The sequence below is a fragment of the Schistocerca cancellata genome, chromosome 11 (assembly GCF_023864275.1).
Source record: "Schistocerca cancellata isolate TAMUIC-IGC-003103 chromosome 11, iqSchCanc2.1, whole genome shotgun sequence".
NCBI lineage: Eukaryota > Metazoa > Arthropoda > Insecta > Orthoptera > Acrididae > Schistocerca > Schistocerca cancellata.
This window is the reverse complement of record NC_064636.1, coordinates 36,398,706-36,415,555: the sequence shown is the minus strand read 5'-3', so window position 1 is coordinate 36,415,555 and position 16,850 is coordinate 36,398,706. Positions and strand designations below refer to the sequence as shown.

At 41.8% G+C, this 16,850-nt stretch overlaps 2 non-coding genes across 2 annotated transcripts; both read left to right on the top strand.

Annotated features, from left to right (window-relative positions):
• Positions 1 to 15,030: 15,030 nt before the first annotated feature.
• Trnat-ugu (transfer RNA threonine (anticodon UGU)) lies at positions 15,031 to 15,105 on the top strand. The gene has a single exon. It is a non-coding gene; the product is annotated as a tRNA-Thr (tRNA).
• A 365-nt stretch (positions 15,106 to 15,470) lies between these two features.
• On the top strand, positions 15,471 to 15,545 carry Trnat-ugu (transfer RNA threonine (anticodon UGU)). Its single transcript has one exon. It is a non-coding gene; the product is annotated as a tRNA-Thr (tRNA).
• The last annotated feature ends 1,305 nt before the right edge of the window (positions 15,546 to 16,850 follow it).

The following is a 16,850-nucleotide window of genomic DNA, read 5'->3' as shown; positions in this document are numbered from 1 at the left end:
GGGTTGGTGAGAAGAGAAGTTTGTGGCACAACTTGACAAGAAGAAGGGACCAGTTAGTAGGACATGTTCTGAGGCATCAAGAGATCACCAATTAGTATTGGAGTGCAGTGTGGAGGGTAAAAATCGTAGAGGCAGACCAAGAGATGAATACACTAAGCAGATTCAAAAGAATGTAGGTTGTAGTAGGTACTGGGAGATGAAGATAGCTTGCACAGGATAGAGTAGCATGGAGAGCTGCATCAAACCAGTCTCAGGACTGAAAACCACAAGAACAACGATACTTCGTAGTTGCCTTACCTTCATTCCTCCAATCCAGTGTTGCTAACTCTCCCTTATTATACAGGAACTCCTGTATTCTTCTCAATTTTTAAGCCAACATCCATCTCAATTTTTAAGCCAACACCCGTCTCCCGTGTCTGAGAAAATGACACCGATTAACAGTTAAACCTGCCTCACATTTTTCAAATCCCGTTTCTTGATAATTGTTACGAATTCGTAATGGAAGCAATATCGATACCATGACTACATCGATATGTAATGAGCACAAAAGAATTTTTAACGCAACGTAGTGTCGCGACTCATGTTGCCATTGTTGTTTCTTGATACGATACGGTCGTATTAGTTTTCTTTCCGCTTAACCAGAGTAACGCGACATGGTGATGCAACAAACCTGTTTTAAGATTTAAAATAATTGCATAGGGCTATTTATTTTGTGCGGTCAAAGTCTTCCTTACTTTGTAAAAAGAAAAGCTGGCAAGCCCTACTCTAATCAGAGCGAGAACGCAGAGAAATACAGGGCTATTACAAATGATTGAAGCGATTTCATAAATTCACTGTAGCTCGATTCATTGACATATGGTCACGACACACTACAGATACGTAGAAGAACTTATATAGAGTTTTGTTCGGCTGAAACCGCACTTCCGGTTTCTGCCGCCAGAGCGCTCGAGAGCGCAGTGAGACAAAATGGCGACAGGAGCCGAGAAAGCGTATGTCGTGCTTTAAATGCACTCACATCAGTCATAACGGTGCAACGACACTTCAGGGCGAAGTTCAACAAAGATCCATCAACTGCTAACACCATTTGGCGATGGTATGCGCAGTTTAAAGCTTCTGGATGCCTCTGTAAGGGGAAATCAACGGGTCCGCCTGCAGTGAGCGAAGAAACGGTTGAACGTAGCCCGCGGAAGTCGACGAATAAAGCAAGCAGGGAGCTAAACGTACCACAGCCGACGGTTTGGAAAATCTTACGGAAAAGGCTAAAACAGAAGCCTTACCGTTTACAATTGCTACAAGCCCTGACACCCGATGACAATGTCAAACGCTTTGAATTTTCGGCGCGGTTGCAACAGCTCCTGGACGAGGATGCGTTCAGTGCGAAACTTGTTTTCAGTGATGAAGCAACATTTTTTCTTAATGGTGAAGTGAACAGACACAATGTGCGTATCTGTGCGGTAGAGAATCCTCACGCATTCGTGCAGCAAATTCGCAATTCACCGAAAGTTAACGTGTTTTGTGCAATCTCACTGTTTAAAGTTTACGGCCCCTTTTTCTTCTGCGAAAAAAACGTTACGGGACACGTGTATCTGGACATGCTGGAAAATTGGCTCATGCCACAACTGGAGACCGACAGCGCAGACTTCAACTTTCAACAGGATGGTGCTCCACCGCACTTCCATCATGATGTTCGACATTTCTTAAACAGGAGATTGGAAAACCGATGGATCGGTCGTGGTGGAGATCATGATCAGCAATTCGTGTCATGGCCTCCACGCTCTCCCGACTTAACCCCGTGCGATTTCTTTCTGTGGGGTTATGTGAAAGATTCAGTGTTTAAACCTCCTCTACCAAGAAACGTGCCATAAGTGCGAGCTCGCATCAACGATGCTTTCGAACTCATTGATGGGGACATGCTGCGCCGAGTGTGGGAGGAACTTGATTATCGGCTTGATGTCTGCCGAATCACTAAAGGGGCACATATCGAACATTTGTGAATGCCTAAAAAAACTTTTTGAGTCTTTGTATGTGTGTGCAAAGCATTGTGAAAATATCTCAAATAATAAAGTTATTGTAGAGCTGTGAAATCGCTTCAGTCATTTGTAATAACTCTGTACATTTTACGCTGTATTCTTTTTATAAATACATAACATAACAAAATAACGAGCGAAATTCTCAAATTTGTGTAAGGGACTGTTCATGTACGTAATTCTCACATTTGTGTATGGGATGTTCACGTTCGTATTTGCACACATAAAGGCGGAACCAACAGCAGGACAGTAATACCCACAGCAGCCGACAGAAGGGGGTAGGAGTATTATGATGTCGCTTATCACGATAGAGTTATCGCTCTTGCTATCCCAGCTCAATGAAATGAAAAGACATGAAAACAGTTCCTGCGCTTAAGGAGGTAAATTCAAGGAATATAATATATTTAATTCTTCAAGAACCTGCAGAAGTCGTCTTAATAAAAATAATGTGATGTTTATTATTTATTAGAAGTTTTGCTTTGTGGCAGTGTAAGGGCGAAGCGCAGGTGCCGGCTACAGAGCATTACTGTTCGTATACTGTATTTAATAATTCACAAATAATCGTGAAGAAACTAAACCGTTTTGTGTATTCAAAAGCACTCGGTCTTCAGTATAGTGTATAGGTGGGCCAGATTTTGTCGTTTTTTTCCGAGGGTGTGGTTAGCGAGGATCCTATGAGCATACCCTAAATTGCAGCAGCCGAATATTTCTGACAAGCACGATTACAAAGTTCACCGCTAGGAACTGAACATTTCGTGGGTTACCTGGCTGCAAGCAAATCGACTTTTCCAAAGAAAAGCCAGTTACGTGCGAAACTGCTCAAGAATTCACCTCATACTTATTTCAAGGATAGTTGTGCTTTTTGGCAACGTTTTCATAAAATTTGTAGTCTACGAAAGAACTAAAATAAACATGAAAAACTAACACTGAGGTCTGGCCTTTTTTAGCGTGAGTTACGCTACAAGATATATCTACGTCTACATCTACATGAATACAATGCAAATCACATTTAAGTGCCTGGCAGAGGGTTCATCGAACCACCTTCACAATTCTCTATTATTCCAATCTCGTATAGCGCGCAAAAAGAACGAACACCTGTATCTTTCCGTACGAGCTCTGATTACCCTTATTTTATCGTGGTAATCGTTTCTCCCTATGTAGGTCGGTTTAAAAAAAAAAAATATTTTCGCATTCGAAGGAGAAAGTTGGTGATTGGAATTTCGTGAGAAGATTCCGACGCAACGAAAAACGCCTTTCTTTTAACGATATCCACCCCAAATCCAGTATCATATCAGTGACACTCTCTCCCCTACTTCGCGATAATACAAAACGTGTTGCCCTTCTTTGAACTTCTCCGATGCACTCTGTCAGTCCTATCTGGTAAGGATCCCACAACGCACAGCAGTATTCTAAAAGAGGACGGACAAGTGTAGTTAGGCAGTCTCCTTACAAGGGAACCTCCCCATCGCACCCCCCTCTGATTTAGTTATAAGTTGGCACAGTGGATAGGCCTTGAAAAACTGAACACAGGTCTATCGAGAAAACAAGAAGTTCTGTGGAACTATGAAAAAATAAGCAAAATATACAAACTGAGTAGTCCATGCGCCAGATAGGCAAAAACAGGGAGAGTACCGTGGTCCCGTGGTTAGTGTGAGCAGCCGCGGGACGAAAGATCGATGGTTCAAGCCTTCCCTCGGGTGAAAAGTTTAACTTTTTATTTTCAGTTTATGTAACAAACGCTTATATTTTCATCAATTTTTTGGGAGTGATTATCACACCCACAAGAAAACCTAAATCGGGCAAGGTAGAAGAATCTTTTTACCCATTCGCCAAATGTACAAGTTAGGAGGGTAGACAACATATTCCTGTCATGTGACGCACATGCCGTCACCAGTGTCATATAGAATATATCAGACGTGTTTTCCTGTGGAGGAATCGGTTGACCTATGACCTTGCGATCAAATGTTTTCGGTTCCCATTGGAGAGGCATGTCCTTTCGTCTACTAATCGCACGGTTTTGCGGTGCGGTAGCAAAACACAGGCACTAAACTTATTACAGTGAACAGAGACGTCAATGAACGAATGGACAGATCATAACTTTGCGAAAATAAACTTTTCACCCGAGGGAAGACTTGAACCAAGGACCTCTCGTTCTGCAGCTGCTCACGCTAACCACGGGACCACGGCGCTCCTGAGCTCATGCTATCCTTTATGTTGCATATCTTGCACATGGACTACTCAGTTTGTATATTTTGCTTATTTTTTCATAGTTCCACACAACTTCTTCCTGTTTTCTCGATAGATCTGTGTTCAGTTTTTCAAGACCTATCCACTGTGCCAACTTATAACTAAACCTGAAGGGGGTGCGATGGGGAGGTTCCCTTGTTAGTAGGCCTGTTACATTTTCTAAGTGTCCTGCCAATAAAACGCAGCCTTTGGTCAGCCTTCCCCACAACATTTTCTGTGTGTTCCTCCCAATTTAAGTTGTGCGTAATTGTAATTCCTAGCTATTTAGTTGAATTTACGACCTTTAGATTTGACTGATTTATCGTGTAATCGAAGTTTAACAAATTCCTTTTAGCACTCATGTGGATGACATCACATTTTTCGTCATTTAGGGTCAACTGTCAATTTTCACACCTTTCAGATATCTTTTCTAAATCGTTTTGCAATTTGTTTTGATCTTGTGATGACTTTATTGGTTGATAAACGACAGCGTCATCTGCAAACAATCTACGACGGCTGCTCAGATTGTCTCCCAAATCGTTTATATAGATAAGGAACAGCAAAGGGCCTATAACACTACCTTGGGGAACGCCACAAATCACTTCTGTTTTACTCAATGACTGTCCGTCGAGTACTACGAACTGTGACCTCTCTGACAGGAAATCACAAATCCAGTCACATAACTGAGACGATATTCCACACACACGCAATTTCACTACGAGTCGCTTGTGTGGTACAGTGTCAAAAGCCTTCCGGAAATCCAGAAATACGGAACCGATCTGAAATCCCTTGTCAATAGCACTCAACACATCATGCGATTAAAGAGCCAGTTGTGTCTCACAAGACCGATGTTTTCTAAACCCATGTTGAATGCGTATCAAAAAAAATGGTTCAAGTGGCTCTGAGCACTGTGGGCTTAACATCTCTAGTCATCAGTCCCCTAGAACTTAGAACTACTTAAACCTAACTAACCTAAGGACATCACACACATCCATGCCCGAGGCAGGATTCGAACCTGCGACCGTACAGTCGCGCGGTTCCGGACTGAGCGCCTAGAACCGCTAGACCACCGCGGCCGGCTGAATGCGTGTCAATAGACCGTTTGCTTCGAGGTAATTCATAATTTTCGAACACAATATATGTTCCAAAATCCTGCTGCATATAGACATGAATGATATGGGCCTATAATTAAGTGGATTACTCCTACTACCTTTCTTGAATATTGGTGTAACCTGTGCAACTTTCCAGCCTTTGGGTACGGATCTTTCGTCGAGCGAACGGTTGTATACGATACGTAAAGTAAGGAGCTACTGCATCAGCATACTCTGAAAGGAACCTAATTGATATACAGTCTGGGCTAGAAGACTTGCTTTTATTAAATGATTTAAGTTGCTTCACAACTCCGAGAATATTTACTTCTACGTTACTCATGTTGGCAGCTGTTCTTGATTCGAATTCTGAAATATTTACTTCGTCTTCTTTTGTGAAGGCATTTTGGAAGGCTGTGTTTAGTAATTCTGCTTTGGCAGCACTGTCTTCGATAGTATCTCCATTGCTATCTAGCAGAGAATACATTGAGTGTTTGTTGCCGCTAACATACTTCACATACGACCAGAATCGCTTTGGATTTTCTGCCAGGTTTCGAGACAAAGTTTCGTTGTGGAAAATGTTATAAGCATATCACGCACAAATTCGCCAGCATAATTTTGAATAATAGCATAAATGGCTGCTCTTTTGGGATGGTATTTTTTCTAAGTGTTTGATTCTCGAAGTGTTTAAGTTTTAATGAGAGCCAAACGTTGGGCGATTTAATTCGTCGCACATTCTCACACGCAACATAATTCAACTTGCGCAAAAGGAAGTATTTTCATCTATTCTATTTGCCACTGATAAGCACAAGGGAAATAGTATACAGAAATAAGGCGCTCCACTGGTCAGTAACATAAAGTGTGGTATAAATTCTAGTGTCAGATTCCACTCGCCGGCTTTGAGCAATGACGTCATACCTAAGGCAAAGACGTTACGTATAGAAAATCTATGAAAGCAACGGATTATATTCGTAATCAAACGAATGTAGCATACGATAAGGTTACAATCACATTTACGAAGTTATTTACTAGGTAACGAATTATATCGCAACGAACTGAAGATAACGAAAATAATTAAGAACAAGAATTTAAAAAAGAGTTTCATGTATGGTAAGATGTATTCTCGTAATGTATTCGACTAGAAACGCACAGGGAAGCTTTAAACTGCATTATAGTGAAGCGCATGGTTTAGTCATAATACTATAAAATAGGGTTCATTTTATATTAATTATTAAATCTAAACGGAGAAGACATGAAAGTGGGAGTTTTGGGTGAGGGGAAACTAAAATGTATCAGAAAAACGGGAAAATTAAATGAATGACAACAAATACGAAACAGTAGCATAAATGTGGAGAAACCGACACACTAAATTCTAAAAGAATAGCCAGTACATGACAAACGAATACCTACAAAAAATAAAGAATACTGGAAACGATAACCAGAATTAACCTATGTAGGTAAATTCCAGTTACAGATTCCAACTGTTCCATTATACGCAAATTATTTTTGCAGTATGCACTGAAACGTAATATCATTCCTACATTTGTAACTGCTCTCTAAAACTACTGCAGTGTAAAACAAAACTTGGAATCGTTAACTAATACAGACCTCCTATATAGGTCAATTTTAGTTACCAATTCCAATATTATAACCTTTTTTGCAGTAGTTCAAATTACCGATTTCAAGTTTTCAATGGTTCATAATTTTGGACATTTTTGTAGTAAATTTGTGGGTTATGTTTCCGTAGGATTTCTAGATTTCTTATCGATCTCAGAACTACCTACGAAAAACTAATAACTACAGCTTCCAAATTTTTCTCTTTTTCATAATAATGAAGATAGTAATACCATATGTAGACTTCCTGTAACACTTTAGTGCATAAAATTGTTAAAACGATCTAAATAACGAACTGTGGAATGGATGGAATCGGTAACTAGAATTAACCTATATAGATCAGTTCCAATTACCGATTTCATTATTTGTTGGAACTGGCCCTAACTGTCAACAACATAAACGATGTCTAGGACATAGTAACTCCGCTCATTAACTTCAGTTTCTTGCTATTCAGAATCGCACACTAAAACAACATATTACGCACACTACAACATCAACATTAAAAAGATGATAAATGCAAATCGTTTCAAGTTACCCCGACATTTTGCGGTACTGTTTTTTTTTTTTTAAGTGGTATTCAAGGAAGAAAAAACTTATCATGCAATTTGATCCTGTTACATAATCTGAAATGAACTGTGAATGATCCGCACACTTACACACGTTGGCCATGTTTGTACACAGATGCAACTTTGACAGCAAATATGCAAAGTTGGCGTTTAATCTGGTAATAAATATGCAACCAGTCGCTTTTTTACGATTTATTCAACCATGAACATGTTTTCAAGCCACTGAGGCTGAGGCTCATCATCAGATACACGTGTTACAAGAACATTATGTTGTGGACCTAACGTAGCTAAATGCAGTGCTGATGCTGATGGCGGCAATTTAGTAATCGGTTACGGAACATTTACAAATTCGAAATTTTTTAAGTTTTAGGTACTTACAGCCCAGTGACTTGTGGTACCCATTTCAGATTGCTTCTTACAAAGTATGTTATTAAGTTATGCACACAAATAAACAGTATTTAGCTACACTTGGTTTTAAACTGATTCACAGAATGTAAACTTCTATGCTTTTACAAAGAAAACATGTTCATGGTTGAATAAAACGGAAAAAAGGCGACTAGTTGCATATTTATTGCCAGGTATTGCCAATTTAAATCACAGTCGCAGTTCGTAATCCATAATGGATACACTGAAAATATGCAAAACATCCCGCGATGCAGACATGCACTAGGTCATGTATACAATCGCAGAAGACATTTCGGAGTTGCCTCTGTTCTCGCATCGTTTCTGAAATACGTTAATTCATGACAACAGCCCGTATAATGATTTAACTACTCTGCCATTCTGGCTCTGATTCGAGATGTTGGAAACAGATCTCTAAATGCGTACCGTTGCAGTTTACAGGTTTTCTGTTAAAACTCACTACGAGAAACAATGCAAAACAACACTATAGGTTAAAATTCTTCTGGGTATTATGCTGCGTCATTGCTAAAACGTGCCCTGAGAAAGGCCGTTGCAATTCGGCCGAAACGTCGGTTTTAGTGTATTATTGTTGTTAGTTTTAGCAATGACGCGGCATAATAACGAGAAAAATTTTAATTATTATGACACCGGCCGCGGAAACCTACGTTCTTATAACACTACAGGTTTCTGAACTACTTTTTCTTTAATTCACCATATCATATACTGATAAATAGTCTATGCAATACGAAGACTTTTTTGGTTACATAAAACAATTTAGTTTTCGATTTAGCTTTTCCGTGATTTCTGAACTATCACATATAACCCACGAGCCTATATGATGGCACTATTATCATACGAGTGACACAGTATCCACTTCCTTTCTCCAAATATGATCTGTGTACTACGAATACCTAAGAAGGCATAAGCAAATCACTTTTAGGTGGTTGAAAGGCCGTTGTAGAATCACAGGAAAAGAAAAGGCAGACGAACTAGCAAAGGTAAGCTGCACGCAATGGAACTCCATTACACATAAAGCATCCTTACACGAAATATACAGACATCTAGAGATGGGCAAACTGAAACACGTAACTGTTTCGAAGCAAATGAAACAGTACAAAGTAATGTTTCGATACGCTGTTTCGAGACAGTGAAACAGTTTGTGTTTTGTAATTTAATAACCTTACACATTTTATCATCTTGAATGTCTACTGTATAAGTATATCCATATAAACACGAATGAGGTTCGAGAGCGCTAATAATATCGCAGAAAGTATGAAACTATCACTTAGGCGTCTTGGCAGTTTCGTATTTCATGCAGCAAATGCGCTGCTTTCGTGTCGTGTGACTTACATACTTTTCAGTTGGCTGAGGACATCCATAGCTGAAGACAGAAGAACCACGACGAACGGAACTGCAGGTGGGAGCAAACTGCGTAAACAAGGGATATGCCACTGGGATTCCCACATTCCGTTAGTATGGGTAATGTACCCATCCTGCTAATTTCCATGCACACAAAGGGAATCATTGTCGATAATAGACACAGTGACTATAGACTCACAAATAATGCCAAATAATTCGAATAAATAACAAAATATAACAGAAAAAATTTTGTCTTTCAAGGTGTTTCGAACAGTTACTATAAATTCACAATGCTTCGCAGCCCTTCCCGTTCACCATTACACTATCAGTGATATCTCAAACAGATTGCTTGCAATTATACCTACATCAAATTTGTATATATGTCTAATAAGTGTCACTCTACGCCTTTTTTTATTCACAATGTTGTAGGCTTACTTGCGTTTCTTAATATTATTACTGTACATGAACAGAGAAGCGTATGTTATAAAAAAGTGTAATTTAACTGAATGATTTTCACATATTTATTATTTTGAATGTGAATAGTATGCGTTGTTTTATTGTTTGGTTAGTGTTTATAAAGCAGATGTTACGCCATTTCGGGATAGGATAGTCAGCTAGAAACGAAGCTTTATTTTCGGATATCTTAAGCTTCATGCTATTGGTTGTCAAAAAGATTTTGACACTCTTGAAAGTGTTTCGCGAAGTGGTATGTTGTGTTTCAGTACCTGTGCCGAGCCCGAATCTCGTCCGACACAGAGGGGAATGAAACATCACTGTTTCGATACAATTAGTACGTTCCAAGCACAGGTGGACTGAAACAGCCTTATTTTGAAACAACGATACAGTTTTTGTGTCTGGCTCGAGATCGAATCTGGTCCGGTTATCCGAGACAGGGGCGGAATGAAACACCACTGTTTCGAAACAGTGAACCACAGCCGTTCCGAAACACTGAAACAGTTCCACGTATCGATACACTGTATCGAAACATAGAAACAGTGGCCAAGTCTACAGACATCACACGCCTGGCAAGATGAACGGACTCGGGGTAACAAAGGATGCGTACATGTACGAATACAACCGCAAATTGCCAAAAACCCACGTCTGAGAACTTTAATGGATCCCTTAAGCAGCATCATGGGCCATTCCTACAACACTTATTTCGATGGCATATAAAGAGCTGCCTGTGATTGTGATTTCAGTATCCGAAATAAGTGATGATCAGTTTTATATACACCTGTCATCAAGAATAAAGTACCACACTCAATGCAAGCGCATCTCTTGTTACATGCATTCGACATAAAAACCTACAACAGCACAATCAAATTTATACGAAATGTAAATATCAAGATACAGAAGTCGATACTCAACTACAACGGACATAGAAGGTTAATTTATATCAAGAGAAGTGCCTATCATGGATGCAATATATTTATTATCACACAGAGATGACGAAATGGCGTATAACCGAAGCCAAATAAACAAAAACTTCTATTTTCTCTCTGAAGTTGTCTGCCAATGATAACATTTATCTAATGACAACTAATTGAATTCTTTGACACATTAACAAATATATACATAATTTTTTGTGAGTTTACGAGACGACACCCGAAATATATACTCAACAAATATGGTATCTGAAAAGTTTCTACAATACATCACAAAATTCAGGAACTATTAACAGGAACAACTGTTTGCACATGTCATTGTTGCCGGTGCAGCTCGTGTGACACCAAATCGCCGAAACATTTGAAAGGCCGAATATAGTTTTCCTTGGGATTCGTATTCAATTTTCCTCATCGGGACATGTAAATCTGCTCATATTTGCAATTCAAAAACACTTTCTAGTTGAAATATCCGTCCCATGGACAAAACATTAATGCTACACATTAGCTTCTTTCTGCCGGAAGCGCAACGCTTACCTGAAAACAGCATGTGTGGCTTCCCTCCGAGTAGACTTCAGCTGCAAAACGTCCACAACTCAATAAAAAAATGTAAACACTAATAACATCACGCAGTCGCAATTAAATCGTAGCGCCGTTTCGAGTATCAGCAGAACGATCTAGGCACTTAGATGGAAGATGTTCCTGTTCTCGCCGTAAAATAAACTACGCCATCGCAGGACTCTGAATAGCAGTTGCAAATAACCTCATGCGTTTACAGTAGCTTACATATTAAAAGCCGGCTGAGAAGATGCGTTTACCCCGCGATAGTTAGATGTAGGGTAATCAGACGTACGATATTATAAGTTCAAAACAGAATTACTTAAGTTACATTTCCGTATCCTGCGATATTAATGCAAAGTATAGCAACGAAGTTTCCGAGGAATGTCAGTACGAAATGAAGATGTAATTTACTGTACTGGTAACAGCTGTATCCCCTATATCGTTCGAGCTATTGAAGTAACTACGTATTTTTAATGGAACGATATCTTTTTTTCTAACGACATTCGAAGACTGTCGGTGAAAGGAGTTCATTTGTACATCGTTTCTTATGGACTGCAATGAAATAGCTACATAATTTTTTGTATATATATATATATATATATATATATATATATATATATATATATATATCTTGTTAATAGACATGGTACACGCATCTCGCAAAGCGGATTTTTATGTAATTTTTGCAGTGCCTCTGAAGATTGTTGTTATTAACTGTTGTAACACCGCACATAACTTGTCATTTTTTGAATTTCACTTCTGTATCTATGGCACTAAGCTCAAAGAACAAAGCGGAGATTAGGCGGGAAATACCAATTACTGTGATTTTAGCGTGACGCGACACACGAAGTCAGTTCGAACTTTATAGCTGACAACTACAATGTATTATCATCGAACGAAATTGTACACAAACTAAACACAGGTGCAAAAGGAAGTTCTTTTATTATACGTACTTCGCAATTGGTAAATATGTACGGGAATTGCATATACATCCTAAATTTTTTGCTCCCCTCTCTCTGCCCATCACCTCATCCCCCCTCCCCCTCTGTCAGCACATCGCCCCTCCGCGCATCTCTCTGTGCATGAACTCATCCATCTTCTCCACGTACATTTCCGTCTGATTGTCCATTAGAGTACTGGGTAAAAAGTACATCGATCAAGGACTTTTCGAGATTTGTGGTTAACTACCCTTCCCCTTTATATAATATATGTATACAGGGTAACAATAATTGAACTATGTTAAAAAACGGAATGGAAAAAGAGTACTTACATCACTGACTTTTTTTTATTTTTCAATCTAGTCTCCTTGTGAAATGGTTCAAATGGCTCTGAGCACTATTGGACTTAACTGCTGAGGTCATCAGTGCCCGAGAACGTAAAACTACTTAAACCTAACTAACCTACGGACATCACACACATCCGTGCCCGAGGCAGGATTCGAAACTGTGACCGTAGCGGTCGCGCGGTTCCAGACTGTAGCGCCTAGAACCGCTCGGCCACAACGGCCGGCCTAGTCTCCTTGTAGATTAATACACTTGGTCCAACGGTGTTTCAGTGCCTTGATCCCATCTCCAGGCGTGCAAAATAGTTGTCAACTCTGGCTATCAATTCTTCGCTTGAAGTGAATCTTCGTCCACCAAGAAAAATTTTCAGTTTTGGCAAGAGATGGAAGTCTGACAGAGCACTATCAGGTGAAGAAGGCGGGTGTGGCAACAATTCATATCCCAATTCGTGTAATTTTTCCATGGCGACGACACATGTGCGCGGGAGCGCATTGTCTTTATGGAAGATGATTTTTCTTCCTTGCTAAACCTGGCCTTTTTTGCGTATCTTTTGTTGCAGTTTGTCCAGGAGGTTAGCATAGTATTCTCCAATAATTGTTAACCCAGTGGGGAGATAATCTACAAACAGAATCCTCTTCGCATCCCAGAACACTTTCCCGCCGAAGGAATTGTCTTTGCTTCCTTTGGTGGCGGAGAATCAGCCCGTTTCCACCGCTTTGACTGTTGTCTTCCCTCTGGGGCATAGTAGTGCACCCAAGTTTCATCTGTGGTCACAAACTGGCGCAAAAAATCTTGTTGTTACTCCTATAATGGGCCAAACATTGTTACCATGTGTCCATTCTCGTGCGTTTTTGATCCAGCGTCAAGAGTCGTAGGACCCATCTTGCAGATATTTTTTTTTTCATTTCTAATTCTTCAATTAAAAAGTGATATACCCTGTCAGATGACATCTGGCAAGCGTGAGCAATTTCACAAACTTTCAATTAGCGATTCTTCATGACCATTTTGTACACTTATTCAATGATTTCTGGAGTAGTGGCACATCCTGGCCTACCACTGCGCGGATCATCATCTAAGCGCTCCCGACCAACTTTAAATTCATTTGTCCACTTGGCAACAGTTGAATATGAAGGAGCAGTCTTTTAAGTTTCACGTTCCTTCATCAGGGAAAAAAGAGAGACTGGTTTGCGGAAGATTAGAAAGAGGGCTTTGCAACTTACCTAACATGATAATTCACGTCTGGTCGCCTTATTTCCTATAGTCTCGGATCATGGTCCTCCTATTAAATGGTTCAAATGACATTCATTAAAGAACTTACAGTACCCCACAACGTACAGTTTTTAATTGCTTCACATTTATTTATTTTTATAGCTAAGTGTGCATCACAACACCTCAGCATGATGCGGAGAATTGAAGTGCTTGCCACACGAAAATGTAAGTTAAAACGAATATAGGCGCGCAAACATCGCGACAAACTAAATTACATTGTAGAAAATAGGTTTGAGGGAGAAGTTTGGGTCGGTTACACCAAACAATATTCCCATTTTACAATACTTCATTTATTCACCTCTTTACACAAGCAAGGCTTACACAGAACTGACATAGCCATTTCGCCCAAAGGTAAACTTAGTTTAGTTCGAAGACGATACTCAGATCGATGCTGGTGTCGACCTCATCGGCGCCACATAGCCCCCCCCCCCCTGCAGTACGGAGTACTCTTGAGAGGCCAGGGGTGGGGAGGGGGGGTTGACTATAGCGTCAGCAGGGGTGGTTCGCGGGAGCCGGACCACGGTCAGCTCGACAGCGTCGTCGGGGAGCTGTGTCGGTAGATGTCGTGAACGAAGGTTCGCCCACCAAACCTGGAAGTCGTTGAGGCGCCCCGGGCCCGTACTGGACGTGCTGGTCGCGCAGCGACAGGGAGGCTCGTGGGTTGCGGGTGGAACGGAGCGACGGCGACGATGTCACCGGTGGGCGTGGCGAACACAGGAAGCATGTCAGGTCGACGTCGGGCGAGAGGGGAACACATTTCACCAAGTGGCAGGGAATGCCAGAGGTTGTGTCACGTGCACCGGATGAAGGGAAACACACAACGAAGAGTGTGTCATCGCGTAGTATTATAGAGATGAAATGATAATTAAATGGACATCCTAGCTACAAACAGGCGTTTATGTACTTCATTGGGGACATGTTGAAAATGTGTGCCCCGACCGGGACTCGAACCCGGGATCTGCTGCTTACATGGCAGACTCTCTATCCATCTGAGCCACCGCGGGCACAGAGGATAGTGCGTCTGCAGGGACTTATCCCTTGCACGCTCCCCGTGAGACCCACATTCCCAACATGTCCACACCACTACATTCGCAGTGCGCCTAATAGATGTTTGCCCATCATACTCATTTCTCATGGCAGCGTATTATGGGCAAACATCTATTAGGCGCACTACGAATGTAGTGGTGTGGACATGTTGGGAATGTGGATCTCACGGGGAGCGTGCAAGGGATAAGTCCCTGCAGATGCACTGTGCCCGCAGTGGCTCAGATGGATAGAGCATCTGCCATGTAAGCAGGAGATCCCGGGTTCGAGTCCTGGTTGGGGCACACATTTTCAACATGTCCCCAATGAAGTACATAAACGCCTGTTTGCAGCTAGGGTATCCATTTAATTATCTTTTCATTTCTATCAAAGCTGCATGGTCATCCACAGTAACTGTTCTTTCGGGAACAGATACTACCGTCATATATAGTTAAAATATGTCTTCCCGGCTACTGACCTTCTTGTGCAGATGCACACGCTATGTCCGAACTCGTACGGGATTTGGTAGATTAATCTGCCACGAGTAATGAGTATGTTGGGCAAGCAACTATTAGGCACACTACGAATGTAGTGGTGTGGACATGTTGGGAAAGTGGATCTCACGGGGAGCGTGCAAGAGATAAGTCCCTGCAGATGCACTATCCTCTGTGCCCGCGGTGGCTCAGATGGATAGAGCGTCTGCCATGTAAGCAGGAGATCCCGGGTTCGAGTCCCGGTTGGGGCACACATTTTCAACATGTCCCCAATGAAGTACATAAACGCCTGTTTGCAGCTAGGGTATCCATTTAATTATCATTTCATTTCTATCAAAGCTGCATGGTCATCCACGGTAACTGTTCTTTCGGGAACAGATACTACCGTCATATATAGTTAAAATATGGCTTCCCAGCCATTGACCTTCTTGTGCAAACGCACACGCTATGCCCGAACTCGTACGGGACTTGGTACATTAATCTGCCACGAGAAATGAGTATGATGGGCAAGCATCTATTAGGCACAATACGAATGTAGTGGTGTGGACATGTTGGGAATGTGGATCTCACGGGGAGCGTGCAAGGGATAAGTCCCTGCAGATGCAGTATCCTCTGTGCCCGCGGTGGCTCAGATGGATAGAGCGTCTGCCATGTAAGCAGGAGACCCCGAGTTCGTGTCCCGGTCAGGGCACACATTTTCAACATGTCCCCAATGAAGTACATAAACGTCTGTTTGCAGCTTGGGTGTCCATTTAATTATCATTTCATTTCTAGCAATGCTGCATGGTCATCCACGGTAATTGTTCTTTGGGGAACAGATACTACCGTCATATATATTATAGAGATGTCGTGGATTATGTCCGGGGGGACAGGCACAAACACCTCGAACGAAGGCACGTTCAAGATGTGGGGCAGGGGCGTGAGAAACCGCGACAGGGCGAGGCAGGCAACGGGGGAGAGGTCAAAGTGACCGGAGAAGGGCCCAGCGGCGAGGGCATGATCGTAGGTAAGCTCGACGTGGGGAGCATGTGGTCACTCGACAGAGTGCATGAGACTGGAGTAGAGGGTGAGGTCAGAGAAGAGCTCGACGATTGGAGCTGGAAGTCACTCGACCGAGTGAGTAAGTCCGGCGTGGAGGGAGTGGTCGCAGTGTCGTGAGCCACGACAGTGAGTAGCGTGGTCGTCGCCTGATAGAGGGTAGAAGCGGGCTCGACATGAGCAGGCTTAAGTCTGTTCAGAGAGACTGTAACAGCTGAATCTTTTATCTGGATGTCATAGGTGTTGGCTGAGCGCCGGAGAACTCGGTACAGGCCGGTATATGGAAGTTGGAGGGGAGCACGGACAGTGTCATCTCGGAGCATGATGTACTCGCAATTGTCCAGAGATTTCGGGACGTGAACCTTAGGGCGGGAATGGCTGTCGGGCGAGGGGATGTGGAGGTTGATGAAGTGGCATCTGACACAGTCCATGAAGGAAGGTAAGCCAGACTGAGGGAGAGAAGCGGAAGGGCTCACAAGTTCGCCAGGGAGAACAGTGTTCTGGCCGTATACGAACTC